This window comes from Scyliorhinus torazame, chromosome 6 (genome assembly GCF_047496885.1).
Source record: "Scyliorhinus torazame isolate Kashiwa2021f chromosome 6, sScyTor2.1, whole genome shotgun sequence".
NCBI lineage: Eukaryota > Metazoa > Chordata > Chondrichthyes > Carcharhiniformes > Scyliorhinidae > Scyliorhinus > Scyliorhinus torazame.
In genome coordinates this window covers 304,867,277-304,889,367 of record NC_092712.1, presented here as the reverse complement: position 1 = coordinate 304,889,367, position 22,091 = coordinate 304,867,277, and the positions used below count along the sequence as shown (strand labels likewise).

Below are 22,091 nucleotides of genomic sequence, written 5' to 3'. Positions count from 1 at the left end.
AACAAACCCATCACACTCTCCAGAAACAAACTCCTCACTCTCCAGAAACAAACCCCTCACACTCTCCAGAAACAAACCCCTGACTCTCCAGAAAACAAACCCATCACACTCTCCAGAAACAAACCCCTCACACTCTCCAGAAACAAACCCCTCACTTTACAGAAAACAAACCCCTCACTCTCCAGAAAACAAACTCCTCACATTCTCCAGAAACAAACCCCTCACTGTCTCCAGAAACAAACCCCTCACTCTCTCCAGAAACAAACCCCTCACACTCTCCAGAAAACAAACCCCTCACTCACCAGAAAACAAACTCCTCACATTCTCCAGAAACAAACCCCTCACTCTCCAGAAACAAACCCCTCACTCTCCAGAAACAAACCCCTCACTCTCCAGAAAACAAACCCATCACACTCGCCAGAAACAAACCCCTCACTCTCCAGAAACAAACCCCTCACTCTCCAGAAAACAAACCCCTCACTTTCCAGAAACAAACCCATCACTCTCCAGTAAACAAACCCATCACACTCTCCAGAAACAAACCCATCACTCTCCAGAAAACAAACCCCTCACTTTCCAGAAACAAACCCATCACTCTCTCCAGAAACAAACCCATCACTCTCCAGAAACAAACCCCTCACACTCTCCAGAAACAAACCCATCACTCTCTCCAGAAACAAACCCATCACTCTCCAGAAACAAACCCTTCACTCTCCAGAAAACAAACCCCTCACTCTCCAGAAACAAACCCATCACTCTCCAGAAACAAGCCCCTCACTCTCCAGAAACAAGCCCCTCAATCTCCAGAAACAAACCCCTCACACTCCCCAGAAAACAAACCCCTCTCTCTCCAGAAACAAACCCCTCTCTCTCCAGAAACAAACCCCTCACTCTCCAGAAACAAACCCATCACACTCTCCAGAAACAAACCCCTCACTCTCCAGAAACAAACCCATCACACTCTCCAGAAACAAACCCCTCACTCTCCAGAAACAAACCCATCACACTCTCCAGAAACAAACCCCTCACTCTCCAGAAAGAAACCCCTCACACTCTCCAGAAACAAACCCCTCACTCTCCAGAAACAAACCCATCACACTCTCCAGAAACAAACCCCTCACTTTACAGAAAACAAACCCCTCACTCTCCAGAAAACAAACTCCTCACATTCTCCAGAAACAAACCCCTCACTCTCTCCAGAAACAAACCCCTTACTCTCTCCAGAAACAAACCCCTCACACTCTCCAGAAAACAAACCCCTCACTCACCAGAAAACAAACTCCTCACATTCTCCAGAAACAAACCCCTCACTCTCCAGAAACAAACCCCTCACTCTCCAGAAACAAACCCCTCACTCTCCAGAAAACAAACCCATCACACTCGCCAGAAACAAACCCCTCACTCTCCAGAAACAAACCCCTCACTCTCCAGAAAACAAACCCCTCACTTTCCAGAAACAAACCCATCACTCTCCAGTAAACAAACCCATCACACTCTCCAGAAACAAACCCATCACTCTCCAGAAAACAAACCCCTCACTTTCCAGAAACAAACCCATCACTCTCTCCAGAAACAAACCCATCACTCTCCAGAAACAAACCCCTCACACTCTCCAGAAACAAACCCATCACTCTCTCCAGAAACAAACCCATCACTCTCCAGAAACAAACCCTTCACTCTCCAGAAAACAAACCCCTCACTCTCCAGAAACAAACCCATCACTCTCCAGAAACAAGCCCCTCACTCTCCAGAAACAAACCCATCACACTCTCCAGAAACAAACCCCTCACTCTCCAGAAACAAACCCATCACACTCTCCAGAAACAAACCCCTCACTCTCCAGAAACAAACCCATCACACTCTCCAGAAACAAACCCCTCACTCTCCAGAAAGAAACCCCTCACACTCTCCAGAAACAAACCCCTCACTCTCCAGAAACAAACCCATCACACTCTCCAGAAACAAACCCTTCACTTTACAGAAAACAAACCCCTCACTCTCCAGAAAACAAACTCCTCACATTCTCCAGAAACAAACCCCTCACTCTCTCCAGAAACAAACCCCTCACTCTCTCCAGAAACAAACCCCTCACACTCTCCAGAAAATAAACCCCTCGCTCTCCAGAAAACAAACTCCTCACATTCTCCAGAAACAAACCCCTCACTCTCCAGAAACAAACCCCTCACTCTCCAGAAACAAACCCCTCACTCTCCAGAAACAAACCCCTCACTCTCTCCAGAAACAAACCCCTCACTCTCTCCAGAAACAAACCTCTCACTCTCTCCAGAAAACAAACCCCTCACCCTCCAGAAACAAACCCCTCACACTCTCCAGAAACAAACCCCTCACTCTCCAGAAACAAACCCCTCTCCAGAAACAAACCCCTCACACTCTCCTGAAAACAAACCCCTCACACTCTCTAGAAACAAACCCCTCACACTCTCTAGAAACAAACCCCTCACTCTCCAGAAACAAACCCCTCACTCTCCAGAAAACAAACCCCTCACTCTCCAGAAAACAAACCCCTCACTCTCCATAAAACAACCCCCTCACAGTCTCCAGAAAACAAACCCCTTACACTCTCCAGAAACAAACCCCTCACTCTCCAGAAACCAACCCCTCACTCTCTCCAGAAACAAACCTTTCACACTTTCTAGAAACAAACGCCTCACTTTCCAGAAAACAAACCCATAACTCTCCAGAAAACAAACTCCTCACTCTCCAGAAAACAAACCCATCACTCTCCAGAAACAAACTCCTCACACTCTCCAGAAATAAACCCCTCACTCTCCAGAAACAAACCCCTCACTCTCCAGAAAACAAACCCCTCACTCTCCAGAAAACAAACCCCTCACTCTCCAGAAAACAAACCCCTCACTCTCCAGAAAACAAACCCATAACTCTCCGGAAAACAAACCCCTCACTCTCCAGAAACAAACCCATCACACTCTCCAGAAACAAACCCCTCACTCTCCAGAAACAAACCCCTCACTCTCCAGAAACAAACCCCTCACTCTCCAGAAACAAACCCCTCACTCTCTCCAGAAACAAACCCCTCACTCTCTCCAGAAACAAACCCCTCACACTCTCCAGAAACAAACCCCTCACTCTCCAGAAACAAACCCCTCTCCAGAAACAAACCCCTCACACTCTCCTGAAAACAAACTCCTCACATTCTCCAGAAACAAACCCCTCACACTCTCCAGAAACAAACCCCTCACTCTCCAGAAACAAACCCCTCACTCTCCAGAAACAAACCCCTCACTCTCCAGAAACAAACCCCTCACTCTCCAGAAACAAACCCCTCACTCTCCAGAAACAAACCCCTCACTCTCCACAAAACAAACCCCTCACTCTCCAGAAACAAACCCCTCACTCTCCAGAAACAAACCCCTCACTCTCCAGAACAAACCCCTCACACCTCTCCAGAAACAAACCCCTCACACTCTCCAGAAACAAACCCCTCACACTCTCCAGAAAACAAACCCATCACTCTCCAGAAACAAACCCCTCACACTCTCCAGAAACAAACCCCTCACTCTCCAGAAACAAATCCATCACACTCTCCAGAAACAAACCCCACACTCTCCAGAAACAAACCCATCACACTCTCCAGAAACAAACCCCTCACTCTCCAGAAACAAATCCCTCACACTCTCCAGAAACAAACCCCTCACTCTCCAGAAACAAACCCATCACACTCTCCAGAAACAAACCCCTCACACTCTCCAGAAACAAACCCCTCACTCTCCAGAAACAAACCCCTCTCCAGAAACAAACCCCTCACACTCTCCTGAAAACAAACTCCTCACATTCTCCAGAAACAAACCCCTCACACTCTCCAGAAACAAACCCCTCACTCTCCAGAAACAAACCCCTCACTCTCCAGAAACAAACCCCTCACTCTCCAGAAACAAACCCCTCACACTCCAGAAAACAAACCCCTCACTCTCCACAAAACAAACCCCTCACTCTCCAGAAACAAACCCCTCACTCTCCAGAAACAAACCCCTCACTCTCCAGAACAAACCCCTCACACCTCTCAAGAAACAAACCCCTCACACTCTCCAGAAACAAACCCCTCACACTCTCCAGAAAACAAACCCATCACTCTCCAGAAACAAACCCCTCACACTCTCCAGAAACAAACCCCTCACTTTCCAGAAACAAATCCATCACACTCTCCAGAAACAAACCCCTCACTCTCCAGAAACAAATCCCTCACACTCTCCAGAAACAAACCCCTCACTCTCCAGAAACAAACCCCTCACTCTCCAGAAACAAACCCCTCACTCTCCAGAAACAAACCCATCACACTCTCCAGAAACAAACCCCTCACTCTCCAGAAACAAATCCCTCACACTCTCCAGAAACAAACCCCTCACTCTCCAGAAACAAACCCCTCACTCTCCAGAAACAAACCCCTCACTCTCCAGAAAACAAACTCCTCACTTTCTCCAGAAACAAACCCCTCACACTCTCCAGAAACAAACCCCTCACTCTCCAGAAACAAACCCATCACACTCTCCAGAAACAAACCCCTCACTTTACAAAAAACAAACCCCTCACTCTCCAGAAAACAAACTCCTCACATTCTCCAGAAACAAACGCCTCACTCTCCAGAAACTAAACCCTCACTCTCCAGAAACAAACCCCTCACTCTCTCCAGAAACAAACCCCTCACACTCTCCAGAAACAAACCCCTCACACTCTCCAGAAACAAACCCCTCACTCTCCAGAAACAAACCCCTCTCCAGAAACAAACCCCTCACTTTCCAGAAAACAAACCCCTCACTCTCCAGAAAACAAACCCATCACTCTCCAGAAAACAAACCCCTCACTCTCCAGAAAACAAACCCCTCACTCTCCAGAAACAAACCCATCACACTCTCCAGAAACAAACACCTCACTTTACAAAAATCAAACCCCTCACTCTCCAGAAAACAAACTCCTCACATTCTCCAGAAACAAACCCCTCACTCTCCAGAAACAAAACCCTCACTCTCCAGAAACAAACCCCTCACTCTCTCCAGAAACAAACCCCTCACACTCTCCAGAAACAAACCCCTCACACTCTCCAGAAACAAACCCCTCACTCTCCAGAAACAAACCCCTGACTCTCCAGAAACAAACCCCTCACTCTCCAGAAACAAACCCCCTCACACTCTCCAGAAAACAAACCCATCACTCTCCAGAAACAAACCCCTCACACTCTCCAGAAACAAACCCTCACTCTCCAGAAACAAATCCATCACACTCTCCAGAAACAAACCCCTCACTCTCCAGAAACAAACCCATCACACTCTCCAGAAACAAACCCCTCACTCTCCAGAAACAAATCCCTCACACTCTCCAGAAACAAACCCCTCACTCTCCAGAAACAAACCCATCACACTCTCCAGAAACAAACCCCTCACTCTCTAGAAAACAAACTCCTCACTTTCTCCAGAAACAAACCCCTCACACTATCCAGAAACAAACCCCTCACTCTCCAGAAACAAACCCATCACACTCTCCAGAAACAAACCCCTCACTTTACAAAAAACAAACCCCTCACTCTACAGAAAAGAAACTCCTCACATTCTCCAGAAACAAACCCCTCACTCTCCAGAAACAAAACCCTCACTCTCTCCAGAAACAAACCCCTCACACTCTCCAGAAACAAACCCCTCACACTCTCCAGAAACAAACCCCTCACTCTCCAGAAACAAACCCCTCTCCAGAAACAAACCCCTCACTCTCCAGAAAACAAACCCCTCACTCTCCAGAAAACAAACCCCTCACTCTCCAGAAAACAAACCCCTCACTCTCCAGAAAACAAACCCCTCACTCTCCAGAAACAAACCCATCACACTCTCCAGAAACAAACCCCTCACTTTACAAAAATCAAACCCCTCACTCTCCAGAAAACAAACTCCTCACATTCTCCAGAAACAAACCCCTCACTCTCCAGAAACAAAGCCCTCACTCTCCAGAAACAAACCCCTCACTCTCTCCAGAAACAAACCCCTCACACTCTCCAGAAAAAAAACCCTCACACTCTCCAGAAACAAACCCCTCACTCTCCAGAAACAAACCCCTCTCCAGAAACAAACCCCTCATACTCTCCTGAAAACAAACTCCTCACATTCTCCAGAAACAAACCCCTCACACTCTCCAGAAACAAACCCCTCACTCTCCAGAAACAAACCCCTCACTCTCCAGAAACAAACCCCTCACTCTCCAGAAACAAACCCCTCACTCTCCAGAAAACAAACTCCTCACATTCTCCAGAAACAAACCCCTCACTCTCCAGAAACAAAACACTCACTCTCCAGAAACAAACCCCTCACTCTCTCCAGAAACAAACCCCTCACACTCTCCAGAAACAAACCCCTCACACTCTCCAGAAACAAACCCCTCACTCTCCAGAAACAAACCCCTCTCCAGAAACAAACCCCTCATACTCTCCTGAAAACAAACTCCTCACTTTCTCCAGAAACAAACCCCTCACACTCTCCAGAAACAAACCCCTCACTCTCCAGAAACAAACCCCTCACTCTCCAGAAACAAACCCCTCACTCTCCAGAAACAACCCCCTCACTCTCCAGAAACAAACCCCTCACTCTCCAGAAAACAAACCCCTCACTCTCCAGAAACAAACCCATCACACTCTCCAGAAACAAACCCCTCACTCTCCAGAAACAAACCCCTCACTCTCCAGAAACAAACCCATCACACTCTCCAGAAACAAACCCCTCACTTTACAAAAAACAAACCCCTCACTCTCCAGAAAACAAACTCCTCACTTTCTCCAGAAACAAACCCCTCACACTCTCCAGAAACAAACCCCTCACTCTCCAGAAACAAACCCATCACACTCTCCAGAAACAAACCCCTCACTTTACAAAAGACAAACCCCTCACTCTCCAGAAAACAAACTCCTCACTCTCTCCAGAAACAAACCCCTCACACTCTCCAGAAACAAACCCCTCACACTCTCCAGAAACAAACCCCTCACTCTCCAGAAACAAACCCCTCTCCAGAAACAAACCCCTCACTCTCCAGAAAACAAACCCCTCACTCTCCAGAAAACAAACCCCTCACTCTCCAGAAAACAAACCCATCACTCTCCAGAAAACAAACCCCTCACTCTCCAGAAAACAAACCCCTCACTCTCCAGAAACAAACCCATCACACTCGCCAGAAACAAACCCCTCACTTTACAAAAATCAAACCCCTCACTCTCCAGAAAACAAACTCCTCACATTCTCCAGAAACAAACCCCTCACTCTCCAGAAACAAAACCCTCACTCTCCAGAAACAAACCCCTCACTCTCTCCAGAAACAAACCCCTCACACTCTCCAGAAACAAACCCCTCACACTCTCCAGAAACAAACACCTCTCACTCTCCAGAAACAAACCCCTCACTCTCCAGAAACAAACCCCTCACTCTCCAGAAACAAACCCCTCACTCTCTCCAGAAAACAAACCCATCACTCTCCAGAAACAAACCCCTCACACTCTCCAGAAACAAACCCCTCACTCTCCAGATACAAATCCATCACACTCTCCAGAAACAAACCCCTCACTCTCCAGAAACAAACCCATCACACTCTCCAGAAACAAACCCCTCACTCTCCAGAAACAAATCCCTCACACTCTCCAGAAACAAACCCCTCACTCTCCAGAAACAAACCCATCACACTCTCCAGAAACAAACCCCTCACTCTCCAGAAAACAAACTCCTCACTTTCTCCAGAAACAAACCCCTCACACTCTCCAGAAACAAACCCCTCACTCTCCAGAAACAAACCCATCACACTCTCCAGAAACAAACCCCTCACTCTCTCCAGAAACAAACCCCTCACACTCTCCAGAAACAAACCCCTCACACTCTCCAGAAACAAACCCCTCACTTTACAAAAAACAAACCCCTCACTCTCCAGAAAACAAACTCCTCACATTCTCCAGAAACAAACCCCTCACTCTCCAGAAACAAAACCCTCACTCTCCAGAAACAAACCCCTCACTCTCCCCAGAAACAAACCCCTCACACTCTCCAGAAACAAACCCCTCACACTCTCCAGAAACAAATCCCTCACTCTCCAGAAAGAAACCCCTCTCCAGAAACAAACCCCTCACTCTCCAGAAAACAAACCCCTCACTCTCCAGAAAACAAACCCCTCACTCTCCAGAAAACAAACCCCTCACTCTCCAGAAACAAACCCCTCACTCTCCAGAAACAAACCCCCCACTCTCCAGAAACAAACCCCTCACTCTCCAGAAAACAAACTCCTCACATTCTCCAGAAACAAACTCCTCACTCTCCAGAAACAAAACCCTCACTCTCCAGAAACAAATCCCTCACTCTCTCCAGAAACAAAGCCCTCACACTCTCCAGAAACAAACCCCTCACACTCTCCAGAAACAAACCCCTCACTCTCCAGAAACAAAGACCTCTCCAGAAACAAACCCCTCATACTCTCCTGAAAACAAACTCCTCACATTCTCCAGAAACAAACCCCTCACACTCTCCAGAAACAAACCCCTCACTCTCCAGAAACAAACCCCTCACTCTCCAGAAACAAACCCCTCACTCTCCAGAAAACAAACCCCTCACTCTCCAGAAAACAAACCCCTCACTCTCCAGAAAACAAACCCCTCACTCTCCAGAAACAAACCCCTCACACTCTCCAGAAAACAAACCCCTCACTCTCCAGAAAACAAACCCCTCACTCTCCAGAAACAAACCCCTCACACTCTCCAGAAACAAATCCCTCACACTCTCCAGAAACAAACCCCTCACTCACCAGAAACAAACCCCTCACTCTCCAGAAACAAACCCCTCACTCTCTCCAGAAACAAACCCCTCACTCTCTAGAAACAAACCCCTCACTCTCCAGAAACAAACCCCTCACTCTCCAGAAACAAACCCCTCACTCTCTCCAGAAACAAACCCATCACTCTCTCCAGGAAACAAACCCCTCACCCTCCAGAAACAAACACCTCACACTCTCCAGAAACAAACCCCTCACTCTCCAGAAACAAGCCCCTCTCCAGAAACAGACCCCTCACACTCTCCTGAAAACAAACCCCTCACACTCTCCAGAAACAAACCCCTCACTCTCCAGAAACAAGCCCCTCTCCAGAAACAGACCCCTCACACTCTCCTGAAAACAAACCCCTCACACTCTCCAGAAACAAGCCCCTCACTCTCCAGAAACAAACCCCTCACACTCTCCAGAAACAAAACCCTCACTCTCTCCAGAAACAAACCCCTCACTCTCTCCAGAAACAAACCCCTCACACTCTCCAGAAAACAAACCCCTCACTCTCCAGAAACAAACACCTCACTCTCCAGAAACAAACCCCTCACTCTCCAGAAACAAACCCATCACACTCTCCAGTAACAAACCCCTCACTCTCCAGAAACAAACCCCTCACTCTCCAGAAACAAACCCCTCACTCTCCAGAAAACAAACTCCTCACACTCTCCAGAAAACAAACCCCTCACTCTCCAGAAACAAACCCCTCACACTCTCCAGAAACAAACCCCTCACTCTCCAGAAACAAACCCCTCTCCAGAAACAAACCCCTCATACTCTCCTGAAAACAAACTCCTCACATTCTCCAGAAACAAACCCCTCACACTCTCCAGAAACAAACCCCTCACTCTCCAGAAACAAACCCCTCACTCTCCAGAAACAAACCCCCCACTCTCCAGAAACAAACCCCTCACTCTCCAGAAAACAAACTCCTCACATTCTCCAGAAACAAACTCCTCACTCTCCAGAAACAAAACCCTCACTCTCCAGAAACAAACACCTCACTCTCTCCAGAAACAAAGCCCTCACACTCTCCAGAAACAAACCCCTCACACTCTCCAGAAACAAACCCCTCACTCTCCAGAAACAAACCCCTCTCCAGAAACAAACCCCTCATACTCTCCTGAAAACAAACTCCTCACATTCTCCAGAAACAAACCCCTCACACTCTCCAGAAACAAACCCCTCACTCTCCAGAAACAAACCCCTCACTCTCCAGAAACAAACCCCTCACTCTCCAGAAACAAACCCCTCACTCTCCAGAAAACAAACCCCTCACTCTCCAGAAACAAACCCCTCACTCTCTCCAGAAACAAACCCCTCACTCTCTCCAGAAACAAACCCCTCACACTCTCCAGAAAATAAACCCCTCGCTCTCCAGAAAACAAACTCCTCACATTCTCCAGAAACAAACCCCTCACTCTCCAGAAACAAACCCCTCACTCTCCAGAAACAAACCCCTCACTCTCCAGAAACAAACCCCTCACTCTCTCCAGAAACAAACCCCTCACTCTCCAGAAACAAACCCCTCACTCTCCAGAAAACAAACCCCTCACTCTCCAGAAAACAAACCCCTCACTCTCCATAAAACAACCCCCTCACAGTCTCCAGAAAACAAACCCCTTACACTCTCCAGAAACAAACCCCTCACTCTCCAGAAACCAACCCCTCACTCTCTCCAGAAACAAACCTTTCACACTTTCTAGAAACAAACGCCTCACTTTCCAGAAAACAAACCCATAACTCTCCAGAAAACAAACTCCTCACTCTCCAGAAAACAAACCCATCACTCTCCAGAAACAAACTCCTCACACTCTCCAGAAATAAACCCCTCACTCTCCAGAAACAAACCCCTCACTCTCCAGAAAACAAACCCCTCACTCTCCAGAAAACAAACCCCTCACTCTCCAGAAAACAAACCCCTCACTCTCCAGAAAACAAACCCATAACTCTCCGGAAAACAAACCCCTCACTCTCCAGAAACAAACCCATCACACTCTCCAGAAACAAACCCCTCACTCTCCAGAAACAAACCCCTCACTCTCCAGAAACAAACCCCTCACTCTCCAGAAACAAACCCCTCACTCTCTCCAGAAACAAACCCCTCACTCTCTCCAGAAACAAACCCCTCACACTCTCCAGAAACAAACCCCTCACTCTCCAGAAACAAACCCCTCTCCAGAAACAAACCCCTCACACTCTCCTGAAAACAAACTCCTCACATTCTCCAGAAACAAACCCCTCACACTCTCCAGAAACAAACCCCTCACTCTCCAGAAACAAACCCCTCACTCTCCAGAAACAAACCCCTCACTCTCCAGAAACAAACCCCTCACTCTCCAGAAACAAACCCCTCACTCTCCAGAAACAAACCCCTCACTCTCCACAAAACAAACCCCTCACTCTCCAGAAACAAACCCCTCACTCTCCAGAAACAAACCCCTCACTCTCCAGAACAAACCCCTCACACCTCTCCAGAAACAAACCCCTCACACTCTCCAGAAACAAACCCCTCACACTCTCCAGAAAACAAACCCATCACTCTCCAGAAACAAACCCCTCACACTCTCCAGAAACAAACCCCTCACTCTCCAGAAACAAATCCATCACACTCTCCAGAAACAAACCCCACACTCTCCAGAAACAAACCCATCACACTCTCCAGAAACAAACCCCTCACTCTCCAGAAACAAATCCCTCACACTCTCCAGAAACAAACCCCTCACTCTCCAGAAACAAACCCATCACACTCTCCAGAAACAAACCCCTCACACTCTCCAGAAACAAACCCCTCACTCTCCAGAAACAAACCCCTCTCCAGAAACAAACCCCTCACACTCTCCTGAAAACAAACTCCTCACATTCTCCAGAAACAAACCCCTCACACTCTCCAGAAACAAACCCCTCACTCTCCAGAAACAAACCCCTCACTCTCCAGAAACAAACCCCTCACTCTCCAGAAACAAACCCCTCACACTCCAGAAAACAAACCCCTCACTCTCCACAAAACAAACCCCTCACTCTCCAGAAACAAACCCCTCACTCTCCAGAAACAAACCCCTCACTCTCCAGAACAAACCCCTCACACCTCTCAAGAAACAAACCCCTCACACTCTCCAGAAACAAACCCCTCACACTCTCCAGAAAACAAACCCATCACTCTCCAGAAACAAACCCCTCACACTCTCCAGAAACAAACCCCTCACTTTCCAGAAACAAATCCATCACACTCTCCAGAAACAAACCCCTCACTCTCCAGAAACAAATCCCTCACACTCTCCAGAAACAAACCCCTCACTCTCCAGAAACAAACCCCTCACTCTCCAGAAACAAACCCCTCACTCTCCAGAAACAAACCCATCACACTCTCCAGAAACAAACCCCTCACTCTCCAGAAACAAATCCCTCACACTCTCCAGAAACAAACCCCTCACTCTCCAGAAACAAACCCCTCACTCTCCAGAAACAAACCCCTCACTCTCCAGAAAACAAACTCCTCACTTTCTCCAGAAACAAACCCCTCACACTCTCCAGAAACAAACCCCTCACTCTCCAGAAACAAACCCATCACACTCTCCAGAAACAAACCCCTCACTTTACAAAAAACAAACCCCTCACTCTCCAGAAAACAAACTCCTCACATTCTCCAGAAACAAACGCCTCACTCTCCAGAAACTAAACCCTCACTCTCCAGAAACAAACCCCTCACTCTCTCCAGAAACAAACCCCTCACACTCTCCAGAAACAAACCCCTCACACTCTCCAGAAACAAACCCCTCACTCTCCAGAAACAAACCCCTCTCCAGAAACAAACCCCTCACTTTCCAGAAAACAAACCCCTCACTCTCCAGAAAACAAACCCATCACTCTCCAGAAAACAAACCCCTCACTCTCCAGAAAACAAACCCCTCACTCTCCAGAAACAAACCCATCACACTCTCCAGAAACAAACACCTCACTTTACAAAAATCAAACCCCTCACTCTCCAGAAAACAAACTCCTCACATTCTCCAGAAACAAACCCCTCACTCTCCAGAAACAAAACCCTCACTCTCCAGAAACAAACCCCTCACTCTCTCCAGAAACAAACCCCTCACACTCTCCAGAAACAAACCCCTCACTCTCCAGAAACAAACCCCTGACTCTCCAGAAACAAACCCCTCACTCTCCAGAAACAAACCCCCTCACACTCTCCAGAAAACAAACCCATCACTCTCCAGAAACAAACCCCTCACACTCTCCAGAAACAAACCCTCACTCTCCAGAAACAAATCCATCACACTCTCCAGAAACAAACCCCTCACTCTCCAGAAACAAACCCATCACACTCTCCAGAAACAAACCCCTCACTCTCCAGAAACAAATCCCTCACACTCTCCAGAAACAAACCCCTCACTCTCCAGAAACAAACCCATCACACTCTCCAGAAACAAACCCCTCACTCTCTAGAAAACAAACTCCTCACTTTCTCCAGAAACAAACCCCTCACACTATCCAGAAACAAACCCCTCACTCTCCAGAAACAAACCCATCACACTCTCCAGAAACAAACCCCTCACTTTACAAAAAACAAACCCCTCACTCTACAGAAAAGAAACTCCTCACATTCTCCAGAAACAAACCCCTCACTCTCCAGAAACAAAACCCTCACTCTCTCCAGAAACAAACCCCTCACACTCTCCAGAAACAAACCCCTCACACTCTCCAGAAACAAACCCCTCACTCTCCAGAAACAAACCCCTCTCCAGAAACAAACCCCTCACTCTCCAGAAAACAAACCCCTCACTCTCCAGAAAACAAACCCCTCACTCTCCAGAAAACAAACCCCTCACTCTCCAGAAAACAAACCCCTCACTCTCCAGAAACAAACCCATCACACTCTCCAGAAACAAACCCCTCACTTTACAAAAATCAAACCCCTCACTCTCCAGAAAACAAACTCCTCACATTCTCCAGAAACAAACCCCTCACTCTCCAGAAACAAAGCCCTCACTCTCCAGAAACAAACCCCTCACTCTCTCCAGAAACAAACCCCTCACACTCTCCAGAAAAAAACCCCTCACACTCTCCAGAAACAAACCCCTCACTCTCCAGAAACAAACCCCTCTCCAGAAACAAACCCCTCATACTCTCCTGAAAACAAACTCCTCACATTCTCCAGAAACAAACCCCTCACACTCTCCAGAAACAAACCCCTCACTCTCCAGAAACAAACCCCTCACTCTCCAGAAACAAACCCCTCACTCTCCAGAAACAAACCCCTCACTCTCCAGAAAACAAACTCCTCACATTCTCCAGAAACAAACCCCTCACTCTCCAGAAACAAAACCCTCACTCTCCAGAAACAAACCCCTCACTCTCTCCAGAAACAAACCCCTCACACTCTCCAGAAACAAACCCCTCACACTCTCCAGAAACAAACCCCTCACTCTCCAGAAACAAACCCCTCTCCAGAAACAAACCCCTCATACTCTCCTGAAAACAAACTCCTCACTTTCTCCAGAAACAAACCCCTCACACTCTCCAGAAACAAACCCCTCACTCTCCAGAAACAAACCCCTCACTCTCCAGAAACAAACCCCTCACTCTCCAGAAACAACCCCCTCACTCTCCAGAAACAAACCCCTCACTCTCCAGAAAACAAACCCCTCACTCTCCAGAAACAAACCCATCACACTCTCCAGAAACAAACCCCTCACTCTCCAGAAACAAACCCCTCACTCTCCAGAAACAAACCCATCACACTCTCCAGAAACAAACCCCTCACTTTACAAAAAACAAACCCCTCACTCTCCAGAAAACAAACTCCTCACTTTCTCCAGAAACAAACCCCTCACACTCTCCAGAAACAAACCCCTCACTCTCCAGAAACAAACCCATCACACTCTCCAGAAACAAACCCCTCACTTTACAAAAGACAAACCCCTCACTCTCCAGAAAACAAACTCCTCACTCTCTCCAGAAACAAACCCCTCACACTCTCCAGAAACAAACCCCTCACACTCTCCAGAAACAAACCCCTCACTCTCCAGAAACAAACCCCTCTCCAGAAACAAACCCCTCACTCTCCAGAAAACAAACCCCTCACTCTCCAGAAAACAAACCCCTCACTCTCCAGAAAACAAACCCATCACTCTCCAGAAAACAAACCCCTCACTCTCCAGAAAACAAACCCCTCACTCTCCAGAAACAAACCCATCACACTCGCCAGAAACAAACCCCTCACTTTACAAAAATCAAACCCCTCACTCTCCAGAAAACAAACTCCTCACATTCTCCAGAAACAAACCCCTCACTCTCCAGAAACAAAACCCTCACTCTCCAGAAACAAACCCCTCACTCTCTCCAGAAACAAACCCCTCACACTCTCCAGAAACAAACCCCTCACACTCTCCAGAAACAAACACCTCTCACTCTCCAGAAACAAACCCCTCACTCTCCAGAAACAAACCCCTCACTCTCCAGAAACAAACCCCTCACACTCTCCAGAAAACAAACCCATCACTCTCCAGAAACAAACCCCTCACACTCTCCAGAAACAAACCCCTCACTCTCCAGATACAAATCCATCACACTCTCCAGAAACAAACCCCTCACTCTCCAGAAACAAACCCATCACACTCTCCAGAAACAAACCCCTCACTCTCCAGAAACAAATCCCTCACACTCTCCAGAAACAAACCCCTCACTCTCCAGAAACAAACCCATCACACTCTCCAGAAACAAACCCCTCACTCTCCAGAAAACAAACTCCTCACTTTCTCCAGAAACAAACCCCTCACACTCTCCAGAAACAAACCCCTCACTCTCCAGAAACAAACCCATCACACTCTCCAGAAACAAACCCCTCACTCTCTCCAGAAACAAACCCCTCACACTCTCCAGAAACAAACCCCTCACACTCTCCAGAAACAAACCCCTCACTTTACAAAAAACAAACCCCTCACTCTCCAGAAAACAAACTCCTCACATTCTCCAGAAACAAACCCCTCACTCTCCAGAAACAAAACCCTCACTCTCCAGAAACAAACCCCTCACTCTCCCCAGAAACAAACCCCTCACACTCTCCAGAAACAAACCCCTCACACTCTCCAGAAACAAATCCCTCACTCTCCAGAAAGAAACCCCTCTCCAGAAACAAACCCCTCACTCTCCAGAAAACAAACCCCTCACTCTCCAGAAAACAAACCCCTCACTCTCCAGAAAACAAACCCCTCACTCTCCAGAAACAAACCCCTCACTCTCCAGAAACAAACCCCCCACTCTCCAGAAACAAACCCCTCACTCTCCAGAAAACAAACTCCTCACATTCTCCAGAAACAAACTCCTCACTCTCCAGAAACAAAACCCTCACTCTCCAGAAACAAATCCCTCACTCTCTCCAGAAACAAAGCCCTCACACTCTCCAGAAACAAACCCCTCACACTCTCCAGAAACAAACCCCTCACTCTCCAGAAACAAAGACCTCTCCAGAAACAAACCCCTCATACTCTCCTGAAAACAAACTCCTCACATTCTCCAGAAACAAACCCCTCACACTCTCCAGAAACAAACCCCTCACTCTCCAGAAACAAACCCCTCACTCTCCAGAAACAAACCCCTCACTCTCCAGAAAACAAACCCCTCACTCTCCAGAAAACAAACCCCTCACTCTCCAGAAAACAAACCCCTCACTCTCCAGAAACAAACCCCTCACACTCTCCAGAAAACAAACCCCTCACTCTCCAGAAAACAAACCCCTCACTCTCCAGAAACAAACCCCTCACACTCTCCAGAAACAAATCCCTCACACTCTCCAGAAACAAACCCCTCACTCACCAGAAACAAACCCCTCACTCTCCAGAAACAAACCCCTCACTCTCTCCAGAAACAAACCCCTCACTCTCTAGAAACAAACCCCTCACTCTCCAGAAACAAACCCCTCACTCTCCAGAAACAAACCCCTCACTCTCTCCAGAAACAAACCCATCACTCTCTCCAGGAAACAAACCCCTCACCCTCCAGAAACAAACACCTCACACTCTCCAGAAACAAACCCCTCACTCTCCAGAAACAAGCCCCTCTCCAGAAACAGACCCCTCACACTCTCCTGAAAACAAACCCCTCACACTCTCCAGAAACAAACCCCTCACTCTCCAGAAACAAGCCCCTCTCCAGAAACAGACCCCTCACACTCTCCTGAAAACAAACCCCTCACACTCTCCAGAAACAAGCCCCTCACTCTCCAGAAACAAACCCCTCACACTCTCCAGAAACAAAACCCTCACTCTCTCCAGAAACAAACCCCTCACTCTCTCCAGAAACAAACCCCTCACACTCTCCAGAAAACAAACCCCTCACTCTCCAGAAACAAACACCTCACTCTCCAGAAACAAACCCCTCACTCTCCAGAAACAAACCCATCACACTCTCCAGTAACAAACCCCTCACTCTCCAGAAACAAACCCCTCACTCTCCAGAAACAAACCCCTCACTCTCCAGAAAACAAACTCCTCACACTCTCCAGAAAACAAACCCCTCACTCTCCAGAAACAAACCCCTCACACTCTCCAGAAACAAACCCCTCACTCTCCAGAAACAAACCCCTCTCCAGAAACAAACCCCTCATACTCTCCTGAAAACAAACTCCTCACATTCTCCAGAAACAAACCCCTCACACTCTCCAGAAACAAACCCCTCACTCTCCAGAAACAAACCCCTCACTCTCCAGAAACAAACCCCCCACTCTCCAGAAACAAACCCCTCACTCTCCAGAAAACAAACTCCTCACATTCTCCAGAAACAAACTCCTCACTCTCCAGAAACAAAACCCTCACTCTCCAGAAACAAACACCTCACTCTCTCCAGAAACAAAGCCCTCACACTCTCCAGAAACAAACCCCTCACACTCTCCAGAAACAAACCCCTCACTCTCCAGAAACAAACCCCTCTCCAGAAACAAACCCCTCATACTCTCCTGAAAACAAACTCCTCACATTCTCCAGAAACAAACCCCTCACACTCTCCAGAAACAAACCCCTCACTCTCCAGAAACAAACCCCTCACTCTCCAGAAACAAACCCCTCACTCTCCAGAAACAAACCCCTCACTCTCCAGAAAACAAACCCCTCACTCTCCAGAAAACAAACCCCTCACTCTCCAGAAACAAACCCCTCACACTCTCCAGAAAACAAACCCCTCACTCTCCAGAAAACAAACCCCTCACTCTCCAGAAACAAACCCCTCACACTCTCCAGAAACAAATCCCTCACACTCTCCAGAAACAAACCCCTCACTCACCAGAAACAAACCCCTCACTCTCCAGAAACAAACCCCTCACTCTCTCCAGAAACAAACCCCTCACTCTCTAGAAACAAACCCCTCACTCTCCAGAAACAAACCCCTCACTCTCCAGAAACAAACCCCTCACTCTCTCCAGAAACAAACCCATCACTCTCTCCAGGAAACAAACCCCTCACCCTCCAGAAACAAACACCTCACACTCTCCAGAAACAAACCCCTCACTCTCCAGAAACAAGCCCCTCTCCAGAAACAGACCCCTCACACTCTCCTGAAAACAAACCCCTCACACTCTCCAGAAACAAACCCCTCACTCTCCAGAAACAAACCCCTCACACTCTCCAGAAACAAAACCCTCACTCTCTCCAGAAACAAACCCCTCACTCTCTCCAGAAACAAACCCCTCACACTCTCCAGAAAACAAACCCCTCACTCTCCAGAAACAAACACCTCACTCTCCAGAAACAAACCCCTCACTCTCCAGAAACAAACCCATCACACTCTCCAGAAACAAACCCCTCACTCTCCAGAAACAAACCCCTCACTCTCCAGAAAACAAACTCCTCACATTCTCCAGAAACAAACCCCTCACTCTCCAGAAACAAACCCCTCACTCTCCAGAAACAAACCCCTCACTCTCTCCAGAAACCAACCCCTCACTCTCTCCAGGAAACAAACCCCTCACCCTCCAGAAACAAACACCTCACACTCTCCAGAAACAAACCCCTCACTCTCCAGAAACAAACCCCTCTCCAGAAACAGACCCCTCACACTCTCCTGAAAACAAACCCCTCACACTCTCCAGAAACATACCCCTCACTCTCCAGAAACAAACCCCTCACACTCTCCAGAAACAAAACCCTCACTCTCCAGAAAACAAACCCATCACACTCTCCAGAAACAAACCCCTCACTCTACAGAAAACAAACCCCTCACTCTCCAGAAAACAAACCCCTCACTCTCCAGAAACAAACCCCTCACACTCTCCAGAAACAAAACCCTCACTCTCCAGAAACAAACCCCTCACACTCTCCAGAAACAAACCCCTCACACTCTCCAGAAAACAAACACCTCACACTCTCCAGAAACAAACCCCTCACTCTCCAGAAACAAAACCCTCACTCTCCAGAAACAAACCCCTCACTCTCTCCAGAAACAAACCCCTCACACTCTCCAGAAACAAACCCCTCACACTCTCCAGAAACAAACCCCTCACTCTCCAGAAACAAACCCCTGACTCTCCAGAAACAAACCCCTCACTCTCCAGAAACAAACCCCCTCACACTCTCCAGAAACAAACCCCTCACACTCTCCAGAAACAAACCCCTCACTCTCCAGAAACAAATCCATCACACTCTCCAGAAACAAACCCCTCACTCTCCAGAAACAAACCCATCACACTCTCCAGAAACAAACCCCTCACTCTCCAGAAACAAATCCCTCACACTCTCCAGAAACAAACCCCTCACTCTCCAGAAACAAACCCATCACACTCTCCAGAAACAAACCCCTCACTCTCTAGAAAACAAACTCCTCACTTTCTCCAGAAACAAACCCCTCACTCTCCAGAAACAAACCCCTCACTCTCCAGAAACAAACCCCTCACTCTCTCCAGAAACCAACCCCTCACTCTCTCCAGGAAACAAACCCCTCACCCTCCAGAAACAAACACCTCACACTCTCCAGAAACAAACCCCTCACTCTCCAGAAACAAACCCCTCTCCAGAAACAGACCCCTCACACTCTCCTGAAAACAAACCCCTCACACTCTCCAGAAACATACCCCTCACTCTCCAGAAACAAACCCCTCACACTCTCCAGAAACAAAACCCTCACACTCCAGAAAACAAACCCATCACACTCTCCAGAAACAAACCCCTCACTCTACAGAAAACAAACCCCTCACTCTCCAGAAAACAAACCCCTCACTCTCCAGAAACAAACCCCTCACACTCTCCAGAAACAAAACCCTCACTCTCCAGAAACAAACCCCTCACACTCTCCAGAAACAAACCCCTCACACTCTCCAGAAAACAAACACCTCACACTCTCCAGAAACAAACCCCTCACTCTCCAGAAACAAAACCCTCACTCTCCAGAAACAAACCCCTCACTCTCTCCAGAAACAAACCCCTCACACTCTCCAGAAACAAACCCCTCACACTCTCCAGAAACAAACCCCTCACTCTCCAGAAACAAACCCCTGACTCTCCAGAAACAAACCCCTCACTCTCCAGAAACAAACCCCCTCACACTCTCCAGAAACAAACCCCTCACACTCTCCAGAAACAAACCCCTCACTCTCCAGAAACAAATCCATCACACTCTCCAGAAACAAACCCCTCACTCTCCAGAAACAAACCCATCACACTCTCCAGAAACAAACCCCTCACTCTCCAGAAACAAATCCCTCACACTCTCCAGAAACAAACCCCTCACTCTCCAGAAACAAACCCATCACACTCTCCAGAAACAAACCCCTCACTCTCTAGAAAACAAACTCCTCACTTTCTCCAGAAACAAACCCCTCACACTCTCCAGAAACAAACCCCTCACTCTCCAGAAACAAACCCATCACACTCTCCAGAAACAAACCCCTCACTTTACAAAAAACAAACCCCTCACTCTCCAGAAAAGAAACTCCTCACATTCTCCAGAAACAAACCCCTCACTCTCCAGAAACAAAACCCTCACTCTCCAGAAACAAACCCCTCACTCTCTCCAGAAACAAACCCCTCACACTCTCCAGAAACAAACCCCTCACACACTCCAGAAACAAACCCCTCACTCTCCAGAAACAAACCCCTCTCCAGAAACAAACCCCTCACTCTCCAGAAAACAAACCCCTCACTCTCCAGAAAACAAACCCCTCACTCTCCAGAAAACAAACCCCTCACTCTCCAGAAAACAAACCCCTCACTCTCCAGAAACAAACCCATCACACTCTCCAGAAACAAACCCCTCACTTTACAAAAATCAAACCCCTCACTCTCCAGAAAACAAACTCCTCACATTCTCCAGAAACAAACCCCTCACTCTCCAGAAACAAAACCCTCACTCTCCAGAAACAAACCCCTCACTCTCTCCAGAAACAAAGCCCTCACACTCTCCAGAAACAAACCCCTCACACTCTCCAGAAACAAACCCCTCACTCTCCAGAAACAAACCCCTCTCCAGAAACAAACCCCTCATACTCTCCTGAAAACAAACTCCTCACATTCTCCAGAAACAAACCCCTCACACTCTCCAGAAACAAACCCCTCACTCTCCAGAAACAAACCCCTCACTCTCCAGAAACAAACCCCTCACTCTCCAGAAACAAACCCCTCACTCTCCAGAAAACAAACTCCACACATTCTCCAGAAACAAACCCCTCACTCTCCAGAAACAAAACCCTCACTCTCCAGAAACAAACCCCTCACTCTCTCCAGAAACAAACCCCTCACACTCTCCAGAAACAAACCCCTCACACTCTCCAGAAACAAACCCCTCACTCTCCAGAAACAAACCCCTCTCCAGAAACAAACCCCTCATACTCTCCTGAAAACAAACTCCTCACTTTCTCCAGAAACAAACCCCTCACACTCTCCAGAAACAAACCCCTCACTCTCCAGAAACAAACCCCTCACTCTCCAGAAACAAACCCCTCACTCTCCAGAAACAAACCCCTCACTCTCCAGAAACAAATCCCTCACTCTCCAGAAAACAAACCCCTCACTCTCCAGAAACAAACCCATCACACTCTCCAGAAACAAACCCCTCACTCTCCAGAAACAAACCCCTCACTCTCCAGAAACAAACCCATCACACTCTCCAGAAACAAACCCCTCACTTTACAAAAAACAAACCCCTCACTCTCCATAAAACAAACTCCTCACTTTCTCCAGAAACAAACCCCTCACACTCTCCAGAAACAAACCCCTCACTCTCCAGAAACAAACCCATCACACTCTCCAGAAACAAACCCCTCACTTTACAAAAAACAAACCCCTCACTCTCCAGAA

At 47.8% G+C, this 22,091-nt stretch overlaps 1 protein-coding gene across 1 annotated transcript in view; it reads right to left on the bottom strand.

Annotated features, from left to right (window-relative positions):
* Positions 1 to 22,091, bottom strand: part of ripk1l (receptor (TNFRSF)-interacting serine-threonine kinase 1, like) — a 167,279-nt gene that overhangs the window by 76,403 nt on the left and 68,785 nt on the right. The gene's annotated exons all lie outside the window — the stretch shown is intronic.